The sequence below is a fragment of the Dama dama genome, chromosome 33 (genome assembly GCF_033118175.1).
Source record: "Dama dama isolate Ldn47 chromosome 33, ASM3311817v1, whole genome shotgun sequence".
Taxonomy (NCBI): domain Eukaryota; kingdom Metazoa; phylum Chordata; class Mammalia; order Artiodactyla; family Cervidae; genus Dama; species Dama dama.
In genome coordinates this window covers 64,534,668-64,542,274 of record NC_083713.1, presented here as the reverse complement: position 1 = coordinate 64,542,274, position 7,607 = coordinate 64,534,668, and the positions used below count along the sequence as shown (strand labels likewise).

Sequence of the window (7,607 nt, the reverse complement as noted above, 5' to 3'; positions counted from 1 at the left end):
GGGCCCTCTGTCAGCTGATCAGATTCTAGGTCCCCAGGTTGCTCTGGCCTCTGGGTCTGGGCTGTGAGCTTCCCAGCTCACAGGTGCTGACCTTCAGAGGTCTGATTCCACTTCTGCCTTCCAGCATGCTCCCCCATAATCATCAACTCCAGCATTCTCCGTATCCCCCAGGCCCTATTTCTAAGCTGCTTGTGTGTTTGATTATTCAGCCTTTTGTTCTTGATCCCCAGCTATACCACAAAAGTGGATATCATATTTATAAAAAGTTGTGATAGATATTAACAATATCTTCATTTCAATGCCCTCCTCACTGCTCAGAAATGAGAAGCCAGATCCCTTCTCTGAGCAGCCCCTAAAACCAGACAAAACCCCACAGAGCTGAACAGACAGTGGTTGAAGTTCCTTTTCCAAAATAAGGGCCCTGCATTTCAGAAATCCTGAAAACTTGCACAATTAAAAAGTGAAGTTAATTAGAACACTTAAAATCCACCAGCAGCCACATTCAAAACAGCAGCCAAATGGAAAGCAGCAGTCCCCGCCACCACTGCCTCTGAACTCCACTGGGCACCGCCAGCTTTAGGAGATAGGCCCCAGACAGCACCCCGGAGGCCAATGAAGGACCACATGCAGCCTCGAGATGCTGCAGGAAACAGGCGGCGGTTATGGGCTGACTCACTTGCAGTGATGTAAGTGGACACCTTTAATGAGCACCCAAACACACTTTTTAAAAAATTTTACAATCATGCCTTTCTTAACAACCAATTTTCTAGATTTCTCTTTCCCCACCACTAATAAAGGGAAAAAAAGGAAAAACAAAGTAATCACGTAGTAGTAAAAAGATCAGGGAGCTTATTCAAGGATCTTTGCATCTCTTCTGCTCCTTGGGAAAAGAAAGGAGCCTTGAGCTGTGCACAATAAATGCTTAATAAGTACAAATTTTATAAGGTTATGGATCCAAAGGATATAAAAACACGACATTTGACTCAATGCTAAGATGAGCATTTTGCCTATCAATGTTGTGAGGAGGCACTGAAGTGAAGGTGTCGCTCATATCTATCACAGCTTTTTATCAGTATGAAATTTGGCTTTGTTTTGTATCTTCTTCATCACTTTTCAGAGTTTTCACATCCATTTACCACTTCACAACCATGTGGTCAGAGACAGCAGGAAATTTTCCTTCCACCTCACAGATGAAGAAACCAAGGCCCGAAGGAGGTGAGGCATCATGGTCTCATAGTGTCTGAAACAGACATCCCGCTGCCGTGACAGCTTCCTTCCTACACTTCCCTTCAAGTGCCTCTACCCCTGGTTCTCAATTGTGTGGAGACACAGCTTCATACTGGTTCCCTAAATGGAAACCACCTGAAGAGAAGAGAATTTGAAAAAAATTACCTTGAATCTTATTTCTAAAGAAAACCTATTTTACGAAAAGTCACTGAACACTCCACCAATCACCTCAGTCTAGAACGGGTGCCCTATGTTTCTGAGAAGAGAGAGTTAGGTGGGATCAGTCAGAGAGCTGAAAACCAACAGGAGCAATGCTCCTAATTCTACAGGTGAATCAGCATGCTTAGAGGAAGATAATTTTCACCCTGATGTTAGAATCTACTGTGGATACTCAATAATTTAAACAGGATTCTCTTCCCATCTGTCTTCATCACTGAAGCTTCAGAGGTACCCTGTTTCTCCCCAACACACAAATTCCTCCCAAATGCCATTTTCACAGGCCTCCCCAACCCATGTCCCTCTCTTTCATTTTGAAATCCATTCATACTATGAAACCTTCTGTCATTAAGCCTTGGCCTTCTAATTAGGTCAACAGGCAGCCTATTAGCAGTTAGTGCCTGCTATACCCTGCCCTAAACCAACTGATACTTGCTTTTGTTTATCTCACAAAATGACTCTTCATAGATGCTAATGTTTTATTTCTCCCCTTACACTGAAAATTCTCAAAGGCAGAAATGAGAGATGCATCCTTTCTTTGTCTCCCCTTTCTCATTTCTCTGCTACCATATGTCTAATTCACTTGGCAATTCTGTTGAAACATTCTCTCATCCCTCTCTCTCAGTGTGATTATTTTCTTACCTGAACATAATTTTCCCTGGCCACTATCAAAAATTCACAGTCCAATAAACGATTCCCCTGTGGTCAATGAGACAAATGTAATTAAAGGTAGTATTAATAGTTTATCTATACTTTAGGTTTTATAAATTACTTGCACATATATGCAAATTGCAGGCACTCTAACTAAAATGTCATTTAGTTGCTAAGTTGGGTCTGACTCTTTTGCGACTCCCATGTTCTATAGCCAACCAGGCTCATCTGTCCGTGGACTTTCCCAGGCAAGACTACTGGAGTGGGTTGTCATTTCCTTCTCCAGGGGATTTTCTTGAACCAGGGATCGAAGCTACATCTCCTGCATTGGCAGACAGGTTCTTCATGCCTGAGCCACCAGGGAAGCCCTCTAACTAAAAATGCCTGTACCCCAAAGGGCACTCATGAAAGAAAGTATCTTTAATTGCTTAATTCACTTCAACTATTTGGGTATTAATCTAATCCTCACTATTCTGATGGCATCACTTAATAGCCATCTTTAAAAATAAGTTCAAAGTTCCATTTGCACAGGTGGGGAGATTATATTTCAGGATTAAAGAAGGGGGAGGAAAGGTGGGCAAAGAAAGTGACTGCTGTTTCATTAAAAGAACTATTGCAGCAACTTTACCCTTTCAGAGGAATTTCACCAGTTTTCTGCTTGCTGCTAATCATCTTATCAGGAATTAAGAAAACACAAAAAGAGATTTAAATTGTTCCATCCACCAACTGTTTCTAAAAGCTCTTAATTTAATCCTGGGAGGTACCTTTTCACACCAAGTAATCGTGTTGAGAAACTTCTTTGTATGTTTTGCGAGCTGGTTTCATTTTTCTAAACCAATAATGAAGGCATTAAAACTATGGGCACAGTGCTATCTAGTGGTGGGAATGGATAGAAGGTGAAAGTGTTAGTTGCTCAGTTCAGTTCAGTTCAGTTCAGTCGCTCAGTCATGTCCAACTCTTTGCGACCCCATGAATCGCAGCACGCCAGGCCTCCCTGTTCATCACCACTCCCAGAGTTTACTCAGACTCATGTCCATTGAGTCAGTGATGCCATCCAGCCATCTCATTCTCTGTCATCCCCTTCTCTTCCTGTCCCCAATCCCTCCCAGCATCAGGGTCTTTTCCAATGAGTCAACTCTTCACATGAGGTGGCCAAAGTATTGGAGTTTCAGCTTCAGCATCAGTCCTTCCAATGAACACCCAGAACTGATCTCCTTTAGGATGGATTGGTTGGATCTCCTTGCAGTAAAAGGGACTCGCAAGAGTCTTCTCCAACACCATCGTTCAAAAGCATCAATTTTTCAGCGCTCAGCTTTCTTCACAGCCCAACTCTTACATCCATCCATGACCACTGGAAAAACCATTGTCTGTGATTCTGCCACCCCATGGATTGTAGCCTGCCTGGCTCCTGTGTCCATGGAATTCTCCAGGGAAGAATACTGGAGTGGATTGCCATTTCCTTCTCCAGGGGATCTTCCAGACCCAGGGATCGACCCAGGTTTCCTGCATTGCAGACAAATTCTTTATCATCTAAACCTCCAGGGAAAGTGTTAGCGCAAGTGTTAGTGGCTCAGTCGTGTCCAACTCTTTGCAACCCCATGGACTGTGGCCCTCCAGGCTTGTCCGTCCATGGAATTCTCCAGGCAAGGAAATTAGAGTGGGTTGCCATTCCCTTCTGCAGGGGATCTTCCTGACCCATGGATTGAACCCACGTCTCCTGCACTGGCAGGCAGATTCTTTACCACCTGAGCTACCAGGGAAACCACCACGGAAGGAACTTTGAATCAGGTCACCTCACAACTGGTTTTTGAGACCAGTTCTATCTGCAGCTCAGCCAAGAAGCATAAAAATTTAACTGTTCTCTTTCATTAAGATGTACAGTATTATTAGGACCTCTAATAAACAGAAAAATTTTAAAGACAAGAATCTCTCCTATTAAACCACCCACTATTAAGGTTTTCTCTCCATTAGAGATAAGTCCTAACAGTATAGGACTTACAGGTATAGGACTTATACCTAACAGTATAGGCTGGAAGTGGCTCAGAAATGGACAATTAAGAAAGGAGGAAGAAGAAACCAGGCCCTCACAATAAGATATAGGAAATTTATGAACAAGAAAACAATGTTAACTTGCTTAGTTCTTAGCAGACGTGAATTTAGAGTGATGATGGTGATGATGGTAGTGGTGGTGATGAAGGTGCTGGAAAATATTCATTGAATGCTAACCGTGTGCCAAACCCTCTAGTAACTTACTAAATCCACCCAATGACCCTGGCCAGCCCATTTCACTCTTGAGGAAACAGAGGCAGAGAGCAACTAAGTCATCTTTCCTGGAGCCACACGAAGAATAAGAGGCAGATGTGGGATTTGAACGCAAGCAATTTAAATCCAGAGTACATGCCCCTATTAATGATGTTCAAGGAAAGTACTAATTTTCAATTTTAGGGAAAAGAATTACTTCCTAAAGTAAAATACCATCTTCAAAGTCAGAACAGGAAGCCCAGCCCAACAGCAATCAAGAGCCACAGGGTACTTCTGGAGATTTTATTGTATCCTGCCCCCACCATACACACACACACACACACAGAGTCATGCTGTACCATGACCAACGGACCCGACTTTATGCTGCAATCTGGGCTCATGGACTGATGCTATTGGAAATGAAAGAGGTCTTGACGGTGACTTTGGTATGATCTGATCTCCATTTTACAGATGACAAAATAAGAGATGCGGCTATTTTTGCAAAACCAAATTTTTCAATATTTATTGAAGACTGATCACCTACAAGCTCTCCCAGCAATCATTTGGTGGGGGAAGGCAGAGATGAACCAAACCTGATCCTTGCCATCAAGAAAAATCTGGTTCATTAGGAGAGAAGAGAGTTATTATATATATATAATTATATATATATAATATTATTATAGAATAGAATTGTTATATAATTATTAAACATTGTTATTAAACAGTGGAAACAGTGGCTGACTTTATTTTTTGGGGCTCCAAAATCACTGCAGATGGTGATTGCAGCCCTGAAATTAAAAGACGCTTATTCCTTGGAAGGAAAGTTATGACCAACCTAGACAGCATATTAAAAAGCAGAGACATTACTTTGTCAACAAAGGTCCATCTAGTCAAGGCGATGGTTTTTCCACTAGTCATGTGTGGATGTGAGGGTTGGACTATAAAGAAAGCTGAGCGCAGAAGAATTGATGCTTTTCTACTGTGGTGTTGGAGAGGACTCTTGAGAGTCCCTTGGACTGCAAGGAGATCCAACTAGTCCATCCTAAAGGAAATCAGTCCTGGTGTTCATTGGAAGGGCTGATATTTAAGTTGAAACTCCAATATTTTGGCCACCTGATGTGAAAAGCTGACTCATTTGAAAAGACCCTGATGCTGGGAGGGATGGGGGGCAGGAGGAGAAGGGGATGACAGAGGATGAGATGGTTGGATGGCATCACCAACTCAATGGACATGAGTCTGGGTAAACTCTGGGAGTTGGTGATGGACAGGGAGGTCTGACGTGCTGCGGTTCATGGGGTCGCAAAGAGTTGGACACAACTGAGCGACTAAACTAAACTGAACTGATACTATAATGCATGGAAGGATATACAAAGGGCCATGCTAATAATAATAATTAATAATAATAACTACCAATGTTGAATGTTCAGTCTATGCCAAGCATGTTATACACATTACAGCACTGATATGGGTAAAAAGCAATGGCATTATTATCATACCCATTTTGTAGATGAGGAAACAGTCTCAAAGAGGTTAAGTTGCTTCCATTCATCTATTAACAGGTAGCAAGAGGCAGAGGTGGGATTTTTAACCTACCTCAAACCATTCAGCTGGGTGTCCTGGGTTGCTCAGTGGGAAAGAATCTGCCTGCCAATGTAGGAGATGTGGATTCGATCCCTGGGTCAGGAAGATCCCCTGGAGAAAGGAATGGCAACCCACTCCAGTATTCTTGCCTGGGAAATCTCAAGGACAGAGATGGCTGGCAGGCTACAGTTCACAGGAACACAAAGAGTCAGACACGACTTAGTGACTAAATAACAACAAACCATCCAGCTATGCTGGATGTCAAGACTGATGTCTTCAACCCAGTGAGAGAGGCATAGATTATAACAGGAAAATAGTGCTCACCTTGGCAGCACAGATACTAAAATTGGAATGATACAGAGAAGATTAACATGGCCCCTGCACAAGGATGACAAGCAAATTCATGAAGTTTTCCATATTTTTGAAACTAGAACACTTTCTAACACCATACACAAAAATAAACTCAAAATGGATTAAAGATCTAAATGTAAGACCAGAGACTATTAAACTCATAGAGGAAAACATAGGCAAAACACTCTTTGACATAAATCGCAGCAGGACCCTCTATGACTTGCTTCCCAGAATATTGGAAATAAAAGCAAAAATAAACAAATGGGACCTAATCAAACTTAAAGGCTTTTGCACTACAAAGGAAACTATAAGCAAGGTGAAAAGACAGCCTTCAGAATGGGAGAAAATAATAGCAAATGAAGCAACTGACAAAGAATTAATCTCAAAAATATACAAGCAACTCTTGAAGCTCAATTCCAGAAAAATAAATGACCCAATCAAAAAATGGGCCAAAGAACTAAACAGATGTTTCTCCAAAGAAGACATGCATGTGGCTAACAAACACATGAAAAGATGCTCAACATCACTCATTATTAGAGAAATGCAAATCAAAACCACAATGAGGTACCATTACACGCTGGTCAGAATGGCTGCTATCCAAAAGTCTACAAGCAATAAATGCTGGAGAGGGTGTGGAGAAAAGGGAACCCTCTTACACTGTTGGTGGGAATGCAAACCAGTACAGCCACTATGGGGAACAGTGTGGAGATTTCTTAAAAAACTGGAAATAGAACTGCCATATGACCCAGCAATCCCACTTCTGGGCATACACACTGAGGAAACCAGATCTGAAAGAGACACGTGCACCCCAATGTTCATCGCAGCACTGTTTATAATAGCCAGGACATGGAAGCAACCTAGATGCCCATCAGCAGGCGAATGGGTAAGGAAGCTGTGGTACATATACACAATGGAATGTTACTCAGTCATTAAAAAGAATACATTTGAATGAGTTCTAATGAGATGGATGAAACTGGAGCCTATTATACAGAGTGAAGTAAGCCAGAAAGAAAAACACCAGTACAGTATACTAACGCATATATATGGAATTTAGAAAGATGGTAATGATAACCCTATATGCGAGACAGCAAAAGAGACACAGATGTACAGAACAGTCTTTTGGACTCTGTGGGAGAGGGCAACGGTGGGATGATATGGGAGAATGACATTGAAACATGTATATTATCATATATGAAACAAATTGCCAGTCCAAGTTCGATGCATGAGACAGGGTGCTCGGGGCTGGTGCACTGGGATGACCCAGAGGGATGGGATGGAGGTGGGAGTGGGGGTTCAGGATGGGGACACATGTACACCCGTGGCGGATTCATGTCAATGTA

At 42.2% G+C, this 7,607-nt stretch overlaps 1 non-coding gene across 1 annotated transcript; it reads left to right on the top strand.

The window, feature by feature from the left end:
* The first annotated feature begins 6,232 nt into the window (after nucleotides 1-6,232).
* LOC133051314 (U6 spliceosomal RNA) lies at nucleotides 6,233-6,339 on the top strand. Its single transcript, XR_009691819.1, has one exon. It is a non-coding gene; the product is annotated as a U6 spliceosomal RNA (small nuclear RNA).
* The last annotated feature ends 1,268 nt before the right edge of the window (nucleotides 6,340-7,607 follow it).